At 36.6% G+C, this 18,495-nt stretch overlaps 1 protein-coding gene across 1 annotated transcript in view; it reads right to left on the bottom strand.

Moving 5' to 3' along the window:
• Nucleotides 1-18,495, bottom strand: part of GALNTL6 (polypeptide N-acetylgalactosaminyltransferase like 6) — a 449,783-nt gene that overhangs the window by 283,558 nt on the left and 147,730 nt on the right. The gene's annotated exons all lie outside the window — the stretch shown is intronic.

Here is an 18,495-nt window from a genome sequence, read left to right as displayed (position 1 = left end):
ACAAAGCTGCAGAAGTTTTCAAGTAAAGTTAGCCTTTTCCTAAATGCTTAATCTACAAAAAATGTGGAGGGGAAAAAAAAAACGCCAACCAACCAACCGAAAAAAAAAAAAAAAAAAAAGGCCCAATGAAAAAAAGCCCCCCAAACCACAAAAAACCCAAAACAAACAAAGCAAAGATGATGACCTATCATATCTGTGTTGAAGAACACGAGGAAGCAACTCATTGCTGCTTAGGAGTAACATGCAAACTCTGGTTTTGTTAAATCTAGGTCTGAACCCATGAGTTTCCCAGAATGCAGGGAATGTATAATGCATGTTACAGATGGTATCAAAGGGGCTGTGAAAACACATTTTGGAAGCAGTTCCGGGGCAGCAACTTTTGATCAGTCAGAAATACTGAAAGCTCTACAAAAATCTTATGCATATGTAAGAATGCTGCTCTGAACTTCATCTACAAAATAACTAAACCTGGTGAACATGGAATTAATCCATTTTCTCTTACTGATTTTACACTGCTGGCAGCACAAAACTGGATGTGGCTCAAAGTGAAGTTACCCCAGCCTTTTCAGTCAGCGTTTCTCTTTTAAGGACAGACAACTGTTTGCCAAGCTACAAGATATGAATTTGGTAGCTATGGCGCCCTAAAAACTGGAGCTGCAAGGCTCTCAGAGTTGTAAGCAGTGAGGGATGCCAGACTTGGATGCCTACCTTCAAGCAAAGGATGCTACAAAATCCTGGCTGACAAAGGTCCACGCACAAAACCTCTGCTTTGGCTCAGCTGATATTTCTGTGCATGCTGAATATTCAGGGCAAGGTATTGTGTGAGCTCAGTGCTTTTCACTGAGCTACTGAGAAAAGTCCATCACACTCTGCTAGCGTGACCTACTTCTTAAAATTTTAATATTAAAGGAAACTTATGTTACATATCATCAGAATACAACCCAGTCTGTATTTATTCCTCCATTAGAACTTTTGCAGACAGAAACACTCTGCTGTTATGTTTTAATTCAATACAAGTCAGAGATTCACACCTGGACGAACTGAAGAACTTAAGATATCCTGATAAAACTATTTCATCTTATTGAAATATCTGGCTTTTCCTGCTCTTGAAATTAATTCATTAATTTCAATAATTCCTAAGTTCAAATAACGCTGATGTGCTAATAGTAGTATTAAATGGCTTGGTTTTTAAAGTCAGAAGCATAATGTTTAATACAGTCTGAAATAGCATTAACCATGATTCTTAAGACCTAATTCCTAAAATCATCCACTCTGAAGGATGAGCTGGCTCTTTAAAAGTCAGATCACTATCAAAACTCTAAAGCAGGATAAACTACTTTTATTACTGTGTTGGCTTCTTTTCCTAAAAACAGTGATATAAATGGCAAGTTTGCAGCACACAGAACATTGAGTAGTAGAGTTTACACTTGGTTCCTGTTGCCTGTTTGAATTTTGATGTTAATATTCCTAAAAAATATTGTTTGCAGTTACCTGATAGCACTTACAAGTCTAACTTACCAGGAGACCCTCTTGTCAGCATAATATAATTAAATTAATACATTCACTAAAATTAACCTAGCAAAAGGAAAAATATAAATCCAACTATCATGTGATACACAAAAAGCTGAGGTCTTGCTCTGGCTCATATTCTGAAAGGGTTACATTGCCACAAGAGGCCATAGGATGCAAATCTAAATATTTAGTGTTAGTGCTACCATAAATCCCTGCTTGAAGACTAAGGGTTCTATTTGGATTGTTGTTTGGATTTCTATTTTGGTTTTTGTTTTTTTGTTTTTGTTTTTTTTTAATAAATCCCTTAATTCTCTTCCATCAAAATTCATATTTTTAAGAAAAAAACAATATCATGTTGATTTTTCAGCTTTATCATTGCTTCAGTGTAGGAACATCCGTTCAGAGCAGGAAGGCATTGAATGCAATGCCCTCTCAAGCAGCTTCCCAGGAATAGCATTTGCACAGCATCTAAACAGTGTAGATTGTGGCCCTCAGAGGGACTGAAATTCAGGATATTCACTCCATGTGCATAGTAAAATTTTCCTTCTGGAGTGAGCACAAAACAGGACTTAGGGAGGACTTGGGGTTTCATAACCAAACTCTCTGGAAAAAGCAAGAGTTTTACAGGGAAAATTCTATAGCTCTGAAGAAATCAGAACTGCCTTCAGTCTCTCAATAAATATCTCCCTTATCTGCAACTGAAGGATTTTTCTTTCTTTTTTGATGTTGATAAATTGCTAATGAAGATACAAAATCACTTGAGAAAACCAGTTTCTCCATTTCACTTCAACCTAACAGTAAAAAAAGTATTTTGAAAGACTTTAAAGCAGTTTCTGGAATGTTTTAAAACTGCTAGAAGTCTCTGTTGTAAAACTCCATCTAAATATGCTCACATGCCTCCTTCCATATGATGATGATGACCGGAAGAGCCCCCCTTCTAAAGCATCTCTAACTGGTAAGTAAGCAAAAGAAACGAAGGAAAAAATAATTAAGAAATAAAGAAAATAAAAATAGCCTTATTCTAATCTTCTAAACTTGTCTTCCCCCTACATGCTTAGTTTTCTGTCTTTTTTGATTCATTGATAATTTATACTATTTTGAATCAAACTAGAAAAACGCTCTGTTTTTGTTATCCTCAAACTATGGCTATCTGGTGTAATGGATAGATAATAATAAGAAAGATGGTGCTGCTACTTGTAAGTATCCACAAGATAGCCCAGTAACCAAATCCCAACTTCAACAGTCAGTCTCAGAAATACTAGTTTTGAGTAGGTGGATATGAAACCTCTTCAAAAGATAGAATGTGCTAATGGATCCCGATTCTGAATTTTTGCTCAACACATATTTAACCATAAGCTGACTGTCTAATCTGAAATAAAATTAACAACACAACATAAGCAGAAATAGTAAAGAAAACACCAAAAGGAATTCTTCATTTTAGAGGTAATGTAAGAAACTGAAAAGCATTAAATTAATTCTATAAATACCTTATGACTTCAACTCAAAATTGGGTTTAGCCATTTCAAGAACTAATAAATTAAGCTTGGGTTCCAACTCATAAAAGAATATTATCAAGAATTATTATCTACAGCTAAGAAAATTACTCAGTCACAGATCACAGGAGACAATGTATTGTGGAGAATACGTTTGGTTTTTACACATTCTTGGTTCTCTTGCAACACTGCAAGATTGCTATGAGGTTTTGGTTCTACCTGTATCTGTAACTGTAAGGGCAACAATAGACTTCAGTATACACAAGGGACTATGAAATGGGGAGTGTGACTGAAGAACATGAAACCAACATAGGAGAAAGGAGAAGACTCAGGAACAACCCACCCACTCGCCCCTATTTCCCCTAACATAGAAGATATGCTTACATGTAATCCCTAGTGATACATCAATATACAGGAATTAGCTGAAAAATAGACAGGGTCTTCCCTCCAAAACATTTCTGTAAGTCACCCACAGATTGTGCAGTCTGCTTCTACAGCTCTTAGCCTCTTGAACTCAAGAACTATTTTTCTCATTGCAGCATTATTATACTAGCAAATATCACTCTACATATGAAGAGCTGTATTTTGACTAGCTGTCAAAAAAATCTTACTATAATTTATCATCCAAACATTTGTTACACATAGAAGGCAGCTGTGAGTTGCATGTCCAAAAGGGACGACCCACCTACAGCAACATCACATACAGCATCTGCCTTCCTATCGGATTTTCACATTAACCTCAAACCTTTTGGGATGCAAGACTGGTACAGTACTACACAGCCTCAGAGGATCCTTCTCCAGAGAAGGCTCAACATCAGGTTCAATTAAAGAGAATATGATAAGCCCCCCAAAATATCACAATTATCAAAAACTCACTTACAGATTATTAGATCCCCAGAAGGGAAAAAAAAAAAAAAGCTTCTCTGCTGTGACATTTGAAAGCTTGAACTCAGAAACAAGTGTCTTCATTGAATAACTCATTAATTTTTAATTTCACTTGGTGGAGGCAGACAATTAGAAGGGACACTGGCAAGGAACATAATAAATCAATGGAAATGTAAATTTCTAAAAAAAAAAAAGAAGAGATAATTACAGATGCACTTGGAGCATGAGGATTTGCCCACTAGCTCTAGGGTTATTTTACTAAACACCAGTATACAATCAAACATTGCATTAAAAAAACATCATATGCTGATCAGCATAACTATCTCCATTTGTTCAATGCTTTTTAGGAAATAACCTAAGCACTTTTTCCCACTCGGGGAAAGATGAACATGGGAAAGAAAGGCAGTAAAGAAGTACTGAGATTAGATACCCTCGGGGATATTTCAGGAGAAGCATGAAGACAACTAGTGTTTGTTTCCCCTTTTTTGAAGGGGAAACATTATTTTTGAAATAAAAGATTCTGTGTAGTGTTTGTAAATAATGCTATGTAAAACAGATACTTCACACAGATAACTCTCAGCACTCTAAGCTCTGACCAACTACTCTGATCAAACAAGACAATTATAAACAAAACCAGAACCCACTGAGCGATTAAATTAATTCTTTTATCAGAATAAAGTTACAGATGACTTTTAAAGAGTATTGTCACTGAATGTAACAGCATAAATTTATTATAAATCAGCTGCAAAATCACAATGTGTCCATTTACCAAATTTATGTCCTGGTATTATCACAAGCATAGGAAGACAGCCATCCTCATGAAGCTTCTTCCCTAAGAAGTGGAATGGTGATGAAAACTACTAATTTTGAAAATTTTCCTTTTTCTTTTTATACTAAATGTTAGCACAAGACCACCAAGGTGGGCTGGCACTACAGTATCCAAATCTGAAGTCTGAGTGCTCTCCCACTTCCACAAACAAACGAAATCCATACTGTTGCAGTGACTGGCTGAGGAAATTAGAGATGAAACCCAAAATACTATTTCCCCCTAATATGTGTTTGATATCATAGAATCATAGAATGTCAGGTTGGAAGGAACCCTAAATGATCATCTGGTCCAACCCTTTTAATATTATTGTTTATACAAGATGTCTTAGCACCCTGTCAAGCTGAGACTTAAAACTTTCCAAATTGGGTCAATTTACCACTTCCTCTGGGAGACCATTCCAATCTCTGACTGTCCTCACAGTGAAAAATATAACTCTTGTGTCCAATCTCTATCTTCCCAAGAACAACTAGTGCCTGGTACCCCTTGTCTTATCCATGTAACTCCTTCTAAATAGGTTGTCTCCATCTTCTTTGTAGCCCTCTTTTAAGTGAACATCATAATAAAGTCTCCTGTAAGTCTTCTCTTCTTAAGGCTGAGCAGACCTACTTTTCTCAGCCTCTCCTTGTATGGCCGGTGCTCCAGTCCTCTGATTATCCTCCTGGCTCTTCTCTGGGCTCTCTTCACCATGTTCACATCATTTTCGTACAGCACAGACCAAAACTGAACTTAATAGTCCAGGTGTGTCTTAAAAGCACTGAGTAGAATGGCATGATGACTTCTTTGTTTATGCTGGTGATCCCCTTCTTGATGCAGCCCAGGATTCTGTTGGCTTTCTTTGCTGCTGCAGCACACCATCCACTCTTGTTGAGACTGTTATCCATCAAGACCCCCAGGTCCCTTTCCACAAGGCTGCTCTCTATCCAAGTGGATCCCAGTCTGAAGTGCACTCTTGGATTATGTGTTCCCAGGTGAAGACCTTACACTTCTCCACACTTAACTTCATAAAGTTCATGCTAGTCCACCCCTCCAGTCTGTCTAAGTCATCCTGGAGGGTGGCTCTCCCTTCTGACACCGCTCCACTCATCTTGGTGTCATCAGGTATGAGGCAGGTCGATCTACAGAAAAGGTATAAAATACAAACACTGCACTATCTCATCTCTACCCCTTCATGCTTAAGCTCTGAACATCACCTGTGTGGCTCTCCTGACCTGTATCTCTTCAGTGTTTGACTAAAAAAACAAAAAGGTATTAGAAATGCCAAATACAAGATCTGTGTGTAAGTATCATGTAGAATGAATAGGTACAATCAAGTTCTTAAGCACCCGTGAAGTTCCCATCACCACAAAATTAAACTATCACACCTAGTAATTTGGATTCATCACAATCCATCCAAAAAATACCAGAAGCAGGCACGGCACAGCCTGAAAATATAAGATGAAAGCTCTGAACACCCATGATGCACACTTTTCAGGGTCCTTTTCCAGGATGCTGTCCCTTTAGGCAGGGAGCAGTGTCTGAACTGGGTGCAGTGGCAGGCTGGGGGGTGGGGAGTGGCCCCCTTGCCCACCGGTGCACCCACCATTCAGTGCCACTCAAAGATGGTTCCAGTTGGTCCTGCAGCAGTGCTGAGCAGACACTGTCTGCCAAAACTACTGCCCCTTAGAGCACCACTTCAGGAATGTACAAGGGATGAATGGTGAGACTGGAAAGATGGGTGAGCCAGAGAGACATCTGAAAAACCTCATCTTAAAATGCCACCCTACCTCACACTTCAAAGAAACAAGTGATGTGGATCTGGATATCCTCATTAGGTTGAAAGACACTGAGGATGAAGCAAGGTTGTTAAATAAAATGCAGAGAAGTACTTGCTGCAATCAAGAGAAGATGGTAAGGGCTGTAAAGCTCAGAATCTTTCAAACAGAAGGAAAAACCAGCATACAGGATACTTACTACCTTTTAATTTGATTTTTACCTTATTTCTAAGTACTTTTGTAACATTTATAAAAGTATGAACCCAAAATGTATTCTAAACCCTTGACTTAAAGCAATATAATAGACAACTGAGGACATGATGAATTTCTTCACATGCTCAGATTACTTCTGCCATTTATTTGTTATGCCACAGCAAATAAGCATTTATTTCACTGACATTTACATTAGTAGAAATAATTAGCCCAACACATCAAAAAAAGGGCAGCACTTGATTTAGTCTGCAACATCTGAATGACTTAAGGTTATTTCATTTTTGAAACACTTATATCAGACTTTCCTTGCTTATAGATTCTAGAATACCACAGGCAACCCAGTAGCGTCATGCTATCAATTCCAAATTAAAGCTGTTAATAATGTTATTTAGAAAATGCCAAGCTCCCCAAGCATTTCATTACTGAGATTTTTATAGACAGGTATAAAAGCTGTTACTGCCGCACTATGGTTATATTGCTAAAGTCAGAAAACTGCAGAAAAAACTAAGTTAAACTAAGAGTTTTAAAAACATCACAATTTCCTATTAACCCAATGTATTAGTGCTTGAGCACTGCGTGAAAAAGAAAATGTAAGGATGCATTTACATAGTCGAAAGTTGTGACGTCCAATTATGGAAGGTGTTTAATAATATACATTGGCATAAGAACACTAACAGCTTCTTTAGCACAGATACTGTCTTGCATATACCATTCACAGATTAAGAGCATGTGGTATGCACTGCCATTCAGTATGTAGAATTTTAAATACATTGGTTGTACAAGTTATCAGGAACAGAGTTCATGGACTCCTACTGTGGTTGACACTCCAAGGAAAGTTCAGAGCTTTGCAACTCTGATGTATGTTAGAAAGATCCTCAAAATTTATTTATCATTTCTTTTAATAGAAAACATTTCCAAAACAGCCATTATCACCTCACCAAGACATTTTCAATTAATTTGTCATATGGACAGTAAATTACCTGCTGGCATCTTTTACTACCATAGCAGAGAAGCAACCAGAAAGTTGACATTTGTATTTCATGTCTGCTAAGAATGACTCAGGTAAAACAGGCAAAAGAGACTAAATCCCCAAGAGAATACATACAGACTAATGCCAATAGCTATCCTGGGGACATCACAGTGTGTCTAAACAGATTTTTCAGTAGTTCAGTTACTGTCCATTGCCTTTTGCCCTTTCCCTCAGAACCACTGAGAAAGGTCTGGCTCCATCGTCTTTACCCTCCACAGTCAGATATTTATACCTTGTCTTCTTAAGAATAAACAGACCCAGCTCCCACAGCTTCTCCCCATATGAGAGATGCTCCCTTCCCTTTGGATGAGGACATTACCACTTCTGCACACAGGGAATAAAATGCACTGAATTCTGAAGGAGTTGGGACTTGCTATCTGTTCAACCTGAAACATCACGAGTTGCCAAAGGTGACCTACAAAGTCTTAAAGTGAACCTTGGCTTCCTAAATGACACCATTTCAACTGACTGTCAGATAGGAGGTAGGGTCCAGACTGAAAGGAAAATAAATACAGATTTCTCAGAGTGAACAACTCCCAGCTCTTTCTGCCAGCTGGTTTAAGCTGCTGACACTTTTGCTCAATAACTAGAACACCTAAGCAAATCTCTTAATGTTTTATTTTTACTTGTCTCAGTAAATGAAATGTTTATAGGTAACTAAGGCATAATAAACTTGCTGAAAAGAAACCAAATTCAGATATCACGAGCATCTATGACAGTTCTGAATGAGCTAAAGCCCACACTGACAGTGTGCTGCTTCTTCAGGACTTCAACTTGAGTGCTCTGACAACCCAACAGGCTGACTATACATGACTATTCATTTTCAGCAAGTTTAAAAGTTACTAATTTGTGCTATTCCTGCATATTTTTAATGACTGCCTCTTTCAGAAGTTAATTTACATCAAAACCCATTAAAAGAGTTTGAAGTGACTCATCAGGATTTTTGCCAGCATGGCTTTTGACTGCTTTTGGAATCCACAAAGGTATCTGTCAGACCCTTCTGATGAACAATATAAGCAACAATTGTGAATGACTCCTGAAAAAATTTGTTATATGAGAAGTTTTGCGTTTTTTGTTTTTTTTTTTTTTTTTTTAATGTATACCACACAGTCATAGGAAAATATAAGCCTGTTCTTTTGCAGAAATAGCATTTCCTTTCTCCTTAAAATAAAAAACTATTCCCCTAAATCAACACCAAACTCCATGTCTACAATAAGATTCAGATTGTTAGTGTATTTTCTGATTTTACAAATTAAAAAGAAAAAGCAACAGAAATAAATCTAGCTACTGTTTGGGGACTGATGGATATTTTTACTACCTGCAGTTCACAATATTGCATGGATGAAAAATAAAGAAAAGATAGTGCTTACTGTTAATTGATTTTTCAGATATACTCTTTTTTCTTCAAGTTTAGCATAACGTCTTCAGATTTTCGCTATACTGGTCTTACATTGACCACTCATATTGACCACGAACTCAAGGCAAAAAGTGGTTTTGTAGGACTCAAATGTCAGGTGTTTTAAGCAGGAAATAATTTCTCACTTTGATATATATGCTCAACAATGATTAACCATCATATTTTCTAATGCTAACTAAAACTTAAAGTAATTTGCCCTTGAATTTCTTTTAATAAGAGCACATCGTCTCTTAGGTAGTATTCACAGAGTACTGAACACATTTTATAAACAGTACAGAATAATATTACAGATAGGTAATCACCAATAAGAAAATGTCTACATATTTGTTGTTACATGAGACAATAACACTTTCAGAAGCATTTTCTAATTTTTATCTCTCCTTGGTGCACCCTGTGCTCATCAAAAATTCACTTTATTCATTGGTGCTATATTCTTCAAGTCTCTGTGGTAGAGCTAATAACACTGCTCCAGCAGACCCAGCAATATTAGAAAAAACCAAACCAAACAAAAAAAAATTAGCATTTCTTATTGCTTTAAAAAAGATTTTTGCCAGCATGGCTTTTGGCTGCTATTGGAACACAGAAAGATATCTTTTTTTTTTTTTTTTTTTTTTTTTTTTTTTTTTTTTTTTTTTTTTTTGACATATTCTGTTGCAACAGCAACACTATAAAAATTTGCTACCTGGCCAAATTTGCTACCTGACAGATTTTAGTACTAAATGAAAAAATTTCTGGAAAAAGAAAAAAGAAAAAAAGCTTCTGCAGCAATGAGATAGCTTATTCCATGTTTTTCACAGCAGCGTAAGGTAAAACTTAATTTGGTCCCTCAGAACATTTGCAAAGGCTGATAGGCTTCTATGAGTATATTTTTTTAATTCTTATAATAGTGTAGTAGATTGTAGCAGGAAATAGATAAATTACCATAAAATGAAAGAGCCTCCTTATACAAGTAAAGTACAGCAACTTTTTATTTTCACTATTGTCAGAACATTTTCTAAAGAGAAGCAGCAAAAGTGTTTTTGAAGTTCTTTGCTGTTTCATGTCACAACAGAATTCAAGGGCACTGTTTTGCAAACTACTTAAGCTTTTAGCAATACCCATATGGAGGTAAAAATAATACTGTATTGAGGAGTGTCTCTGTTTACAAATACAAATAAAAAGTTAAACCTTTATGCAAAATAACCTGTAGATGTAATGCTATTCTCATAAGCAGACTCACTGGTTGGTATTAAAACATACTAATTAAATTTATTAGTACCTGGTTTCAGAATTTGCAGTTTAGGTTACACTGGATTAAAGGAAACAAAAACTTTCAATGAACCCCTATTGGATAAGAATGATCTTGCCCTTTAAAGAAGACCTTGAATAAAACTAATTATTCAAATGCAAATGGCGAGTGTTTATCAGCAGGCTGCTGATGCTGCAGAATGCCTATCGTTCTTGATATGTTGAATAATAATTTCTATTGAATTGTAATTTCCATTGCCTAACAGCTTTTCAAACAAACTCCACACATTGCTCCCGAAAGAGAGCCAATTAAACACAACTGGACAGGTTTACACTCTTGTTCAACCTTCTTAAGACAATACCAAACTGATAAGGAGACCTTCCAAGGCCTTCCAAGGCCTCATTACTTCTGGGCTTCTTGTAAGCACAATGGGGGTTTACAGAGGCCAATGGCTGCTGGACAATGGTCTCAATGTGATGAAGGAACACATCCCAGTGTGATGAAGGAACAAAAGGAACTAGAATTTTCAGTGGTTATCCATGTGCATACATGATCATAAGTCTACTCTTTAAAAAAATAACAGTTCCTAAGCTTTGAGCTACAGACAGTGTTTCACTTCCCTATGTAAAGCTAGATTGCATTTAGATTACTTTCTTTTTTCATGTGTCACGACAACCCTGCTTCTTGCTATGAATAAATTGATTACGGAGTTTCGAGTTGGGGTTTTTTGTTTATTGGTTGGGGTTTTTTTTGTTGTGGGTTTTTTTGTTTTGTTTTTGAGGGGGGGTTGGTTTTGGTTCTCATCATTCTTTCTGAATCGGATGTAACTCCATGCTTGTTCCATTCTCAACCTCACACTCATTCCCATAATAATTTTCTCTGCATTCTTCTAGGTGTTTTTAAGTCAAGCTATTACCAATGAAATACCTCTTTATAGGTAACTCTGTAAAAATAAATTGAGAGAGATATGAAAAAACCAACTTTGTTTACTATACAACCTTCACGTGAGAAAAGGGTTTTCAATTTCTTACTTTCCACCAACTACACAATAACACAAGAATATAAAGAATACCTTAACACACCAAAAGAGAATAGATTTTGCTCTCCTTTAACTGAATGCAGTTAATCGCAAAAAGAAGGTTAATGAATACTGAAGAAGTTCTATATAATGTTAACACTAAGATACTATGTCAGCTCCTGTTGCTTCCCATTTTTGTTGAAAGACCAAAAATTAATTCATTGCTACAGGAAGTTTTAAGCCATCCTCTGTTGAGTGAAATCCAGCAATCAATAACAGAATCCTGAAAACATATCTGGAAGGTCCTTTGAGACATAATCTTGCTCACTTCAGGACTAGCTTTGCCTAAATCACCTCCCTGAAGTATCTAGCTAATCTGTCCTTGTAGATGTCCAATAGCAAAGACTGCACATTCTCTCAAGGCAATCTACTTCAATACTTCATTTTTCTTGCAATTAGAAAGCTTCCCCTTTCATCTAACCTGCATTACTTGCCATAATTTAAGCCTTTTATTTCTTTGCTCTTTTTCACCATGGACAAGAAAAACATATTTCCTTTCCAACAGCTACATTTCATGGACATGAAAATTATTCTCTCCTCTAAACTAAATGCTTTAAACTTTCCATCTTCTTCTCAGATGGTTTCTGACCCTGGAAATAAATTAAATTTTGAAGAAAACAGCATTACTTTGTTAATGATTCGATAAGATTAAGAATAGCAACTATAAACTGCTTTAAAAAAGAAAAAAACCCACAAAAACCAAACAAAATCACCCCACAAAGCCCACCAGAAATAACAAAGAAACCAACAAGAACTGGGTAAAGAACTAAGATAAGTGGTCATTTCCTGAAATTAAGACAGATTAAATAATTTATTGTAACGTGCTTGTTCCCTCTCTGCCTGACAACAAAATAACCTAACATACTCATCTTGCTCATTCCCATTCCACAGAATCATCTGGGCTGCAACAGACCTTTAAGATCACCAACTCCAAGTCTTATTCATACCTTGAACCCATCTCACAGTATTTTATGAAGCAGTAGTGAATTTTCTTAATTAAGCCAGACGAATGAAATGTTTATAGATAAATAAGGCGTAATAAAATTCAACAGGATTCATATACTTAAACCTACCAAACTAATACCAGTGATGATCTAACAGGTCTTGTACTTCTCCTGCTTATGCCTGAATGAACGCTGATTTTTCCCCAACCAGTGAGATCATATGTAAAGAAATCAGACATGTACAGAAATCCTTCCCCAGGTGGGAGAATAGGAACATAAGAAGAAGGAGGGAAGACTTATGAGATGGTTTAAGAACTATTTCAAATACAAATGATGACCTCATTTTTTTTCCTTTGAACCAAAAACTTTGAAACTGGACAAACAGATTATCTTCTATGCCTAATGCCATTTAAGCTGACCTTTCCATTGTATGCCAATAGTTTTCAATTACAGAACCAATCACAGTATATTTCACTAAATGGAGTACTATGACTAATTAAATCTATTTTTTTCAACAGCTAGAATGTGAATAGCATATTAAAGTAAGGTGAAAGAACAGCTTTGTTTGATATACTGACTTTTAATCTCTAATTCCTTGTCTCCCACTCTTTTCATAGGAATTGAAGGTTACACACCATTGAACAGGGTAAGCTACTGTAACTCAAATGTAGCTTCAAAGATTTGACCTTCATTTTTTCTCAGACTTTTTTCCCCATAGTATATAAACACCAAATTGATAGGTCTGGAGATATATGCTATGTGCAAAGTTTTAAAAGATAAAATGCCTTAAAAACAAAACAAGACTGACAGTGAAAATAATTATCATAGTTCTTTGGCAGAAGCAGCTATATCCACCTGTGCTACAGATTACTTCTATAGATTTTGAAAAGGTCTTTAAAATGCAAGAAAGTAATTCTTTTCCAATGTGGGTTCATTAAATGAGTTAATTAAAGAAGCCCTTTAGTCTAAAAATTAGGACCCACTCCACATCCAAAGCTAGGTATTTAAATTTGTGTTTACTTATTAATACGAACAGTCTCATTTTAATAATCCACAGTTCTTACTGATGTCAGCACACTTAAAGTTTGAAAATGTTAGTTGACACATCTAGGCAACTTGAGACCTTCCTGTGGCATTGCACTGAGGAATTCATTATAAGACTGTCCTCAAGAGTCATGCAAGTTCTGCAGAAAACCATATCAGACAAACTGCACTTTCCATTGCCCTCACCCCTCAGAAAAGGCGCTGTAGTGTGGTCTTACAGACTGTTTCCATAACCCCCTCCTCTGAGGTCAGGTTTTTCAGTAAAGTCAGGAGCAGAGACCTTCCTGCCAGCTTCACGCTGGGTCACAGCTGCGGTGCTGTTAACCCCGGCCCTTGTGAAGCCTTTCATCCCAGCAGGGTCACATCCTCCTGCAGGCTGGTTCTCACCAGGCCTTCTGCCTGAGAGCTTAGGAGAGCCTCCATCCTGCCTACGCAAAGTCTCTCTCCATAAACATAAAACACTCATTCCCACTGCACTACCTTGGCAAAACTCAGTAGCCTTATGCTCCCCAACAGATCTTATATCCAGCTATGCTTCAGTGGCTCGAAGGCAAACTCCAGGGCTCCCTTAAAGGCCAATTCTCTCTACAACCAGGACCATTACTAACATATGGATACAAAGAAAAGATGATATTATCTTAGCTCAGACCATGAAGTAGCTGTTCTTTAAAAACTGACTTTTTACTGATGACTGTTACAATTACAGGGATTAATATTATTAGTCCCCTTTTTCTCTTAGCTGGGTATTTCAATATTCAAAAAAACTGTACTTTAAAATGTCTTGGGTCTAGGGAGGAGTCAAAAAAGAAACACATTAAAATGTCAGTTTAATATATATTAGAATCCATGACAGCATAAAACTTCACTTTTCATCTATGAATATTAAACATTAATGAGGTCTCAGGTACAAAGACATTAAATGAAGCATCAGAGAGCTATGATTTAGCTCATAGATAGATAAAGAAAGCTCACAAGGGAAGCTAATAAAGGTCACAACCACAGAACTATCATAAAATCAGGACATACAAGAGATGAAAAAGAGAGATTCAAGTAAACGTGATTTTTAAAAGGCTATTAAGAAATGTATGCAAGTTTCCAAAGGCAGAAATTTCACGTAGAACACATAGAAATTGAAAGTAATTAAGTCCATAGTCCTTTTCACTTGTATATTCCCAACAAAATAATGTTCAGACTCAGAGCCCGCTGGCAAACCTTAAAATGAAGAATTCACAAGCACAAACAAAATCATAGTAATAGGTGCATCCTGAAGTCTCTTGTTCCTCTCATGTCTCCAGTTCTGAAGACTCCAATGCCTATAGCCATAAACACAGTAATTAAAAACAAACAAACAAACAAACACACACAGGTAATACACGCTATTAGCATCCCAGCACAGATGTACAGGGAGAAATATCTAATGATTAATAGGAAAGCAAATAGGAAAGCAAAATAGCAAATAGGAAAGCAAAAGATCATAGACCAACTAAGTGACACCTTATTTTTTGTACACTTGTAATTTACTTTTCTTCCCTTACATTTTAATCATACGCAGAACCCCTCCTTATGGGTATAGAACCAGATTCCTTTCCTACATCCCCAAAGATAAAAGATTTCTAGGTACAAAATGAAAACAATCTTGGGAAAAATTCAGTATTTGGAGGCATAGGCAAGGACATATGACAGAAATACAGAGAGGCAAAATTCAATACTAGATATTCCATAGATCAAAACCACAAATGAAAGTCAAAGGTCTACCTAACTTCATACAGAAACTAGAACTGTGTATCCAGGTTATACTCAAAGGTGTAATTTTGCAAAACCAGAGCTACTAATACATGATGGCTAGCACAGAAGATTCTTAATGTGTATGATCCGTTTAAATGAAAACATGAAACTTATAAATGTTATGTTATCACTCTGGTATACAGTGGATGAGCACACATACCATATAATGAAACAGTTAACACTGTTAACTAGATAACACTGATCACTAACCCTAAATCACAAACACAGGTGAAGCTTGATACTCCTGTAGTTGCAGGTGAGCTACCAAATCCAGTCAGGGTAAAGGAGAAGGAATTATCTGAGGTCATGCTCCTAGTTATTCTCAGTATAAACAATGTTAATCAAAGTAAACAAAAAACCCCATGTTTTTGTTACTAAATTAAGCAGCCACACCTCTGCATACATACTAACTGCAGATCTATAGAAGACTTCTTTTTTTAATGCAATGTCAGAGTGCAAGCAAATCTTATTAAACTTTTTCCATAGACACATTCTCAGCAATAGTATCAAGAACAGATGTAATTAAAGTTTTATTATAGATCCCTCACTATGTGAGTGTCTAACAGCACTAGTTAATAATCATAAGCCTACTGTGCTCAGTAGCAAAACTTAGCTTTTTACCCAAACGTGTTTACAATCTAAGCCTAAAAAGGTAAGCAGCAAAATATGAATGAGACAGTATAATTCAGCATGGAAAATTATATTTCTGGTGCCCTATGAACCTAACTAGGAATAAATTCAAGATACAGTCATCACAAAAAAAAAATTAATTATGGAATGTTTACATTATTTCATAGAAGTTTCCTTTGTCCTACACCTGAGCACCTCCACAAAAGGAAGAATTGGGTTCTGACTTGGTTCCATTGGCTGATGAGAGTCAATGTTTCAAGAGCTAATGAAAGAGCTGGGGTAGTCTCCAAAACTGTTGGGTATTCAAATCAAGCAGAGAATGCTCTATGTTTTATATTAGGGTAAACAGTGGCATAATCAAGGTAGTCAAGCCTTCTCCATGATTTTTTTTCAAGTGCAGGGAGAAAGATACAACAGTAATTGTGATGCTGATGCCTTAAAAAATATTCAGTTCTATGGATGACTAGGAAAAGTTGCATCTCCCTGAAGATAGGGAGAACAGAAATTCGATTAATTTCAATTTGTCTTCTAAAAAGATACCATCCTTAAATGAGAAGTAATTCTTTAGCTCCCTGATTTTTCTTATAATTGATCTGGAAATTTCATAATATACAATTTTCTTCATACACAACCTTGTATATCAAGCATCCCTGTTGGGTTTTACACAGCTGACTGGACCCATGGATTCCTGCACCCCAAATACATCTTTCAGACATGGCACTGACGACCCAGGTGGTGACACCAAACAGCACTACCAATACAGGTCTCATTTTACTCTGCTCTTCCTGGAGAGCATGCATATCATCAGTCCTTTGTCAGGTCTATAGTTTGCTGATTACCTGTATCAAGCCCATACAGCATATAAAAACTCTACAGAAAGTGCATCTCTTGCAACATCTCCCTCATGCTGTGTCCTGACTTGGAAAAGTCATATCTGCTGGCATGCAAACATACAAGTGCATGCAAGTGCTGTACGTCCACAATTTAATTTTCATCAGATACTCTGTGTTTGCTTCTATTCCATACTGATTCAGTACAGTGTAAGTCAGTACTTTGCATTCAGCTATATTCAGGAATTCATTTATATCAGATGGTCTGTAGTCTGTACCATACCGAAGTGGTACAGTTTCTTTTGATGTTTCTGGCACTCATTTTCAGTTCAACACTATGTTCAACACTTCAGTTCTCTATGAATGAGAACCGTTCTCTGTGAGCTGATCTGAAGAGGAAATAAGAGCTTCAACCAAAGTTATAACCTAGTCCTTTCTCATACTGGATGGAGGGAAAAACCCTTCCATTATTGTTAGCAGTCTTTTCTGAGATTAAGAAAAAAAAAATAAATTCTTCTCTATATATAATATCAATATCTGTAGCAAGCAAACCTTAAGCAATTCATTCAATAAGCAACTCAACTAAAGCAATTTACTCAACTCAAAACTCGTTCAATTCCTGACAACTGGTTGTAACTTCTTTTTCATCAATTAATGTTTTCTACATCTCTTCAAAAGGACCAGACTGTCCTTTGCTTCAGTGCTTGATTAATCACCAGGAGCCTGTGGCTAATGCACATGAGGAAAGGAAAACTCTTTCAGAAGAGATTGGCTCGAATTTGTGTACATATACACATACAGTATTTATATATGGGCTTCTGTTAGTGGTTAAATATTATCTGAAAAAATGGTGATTCTCAGAAGTAGAATTTAGATAATGTAATCACTATGAAGGATATACTGATATTTTTCATAAACACTCTGTCTTAGCTACTAAAGCATATCTTAATGACAAATTATCACAGTACAGTAATTCTTTTAATGCTTTAGAATTGGTATATTAGAATGAATTGGTATATTAAGAAATGGCATTGTGTAAGGTTCTTTTAATACTGAATAATCTTGTCAAGTTCCTGTGTTCTGTGCCTCCCCCTCAGGGTTTGTCTGTGGGAGCCCAGCTCCTACCTGAGTGGCCGCTGCTGCTGCACTGGGCCTGTCCCTGGCTCACAGGCTGCCTCCGTGGCTCCATGGATGCATCTCACCCTGGTAAGCTGAGCTCCTTGTTGTATGTTACCTAAGAAATAAGCTAAGTCTGGGGTGAACTAAACCTGGGGAACAGATGGAGGTCAATTTTCTGTGACTCTTGGTGAACCTGAATTTATGGTAGCCTAGAGCCTTCCTCAAAGTGTCCCTGGTGAAACCACACAGACAGGTGACTTCTGCATCCTACACAAATAATTAACGAGAAAAACACCATACTGCTGAGGCCACAATGTGCTTAATTAAATTAATGTACCTCAAAACAAATGTCACAAACAGCAGCCTCTCTGTAGAAAATAAGAGGGTAGAGCCATGCTGTACTATCTGCTAAAAAAAGGAAAACCACATATCACAGAATTTATACTCACCATAACACCTCTCAGTTATGAAAAAAAGAACATAAGGTAAAATAAAACCAACAAGGCAAAGCAAAATCTTAAAGAAAAGACATTTGCATTGCATTTAAGTCAAATCAGTATTGCATAAAACCTTTCATCTATCAAAAAGGTCTAAATAACAGAGACATTACTAAACAAGGCACTACATGGAAGCACTGACAACTGATGTAATCTATTGGTTTAAAAAGGGTAATACTCTTACAAGGCAGATTGCAGCCTATTAAGGGT

The sequence above is a fragment of the Heliangelus exortis genome, chromosome 4, assembly GCF_036169615.1.
Source record: "Heliangelus exortis chromosome 4, bHelExo1.hap1, whole genome shotgun sequence".
Classification (NCBI taxonomy): domain Eukaryota; kingdom Metazoa; phylum Chordata; class Aves; order Apodiformes; family Trochilidae; genus Heliangelus; species Heliangelus exortis.
This window is presented reverse-complemented; position numbering and strand designations above follow the sequence as displayed.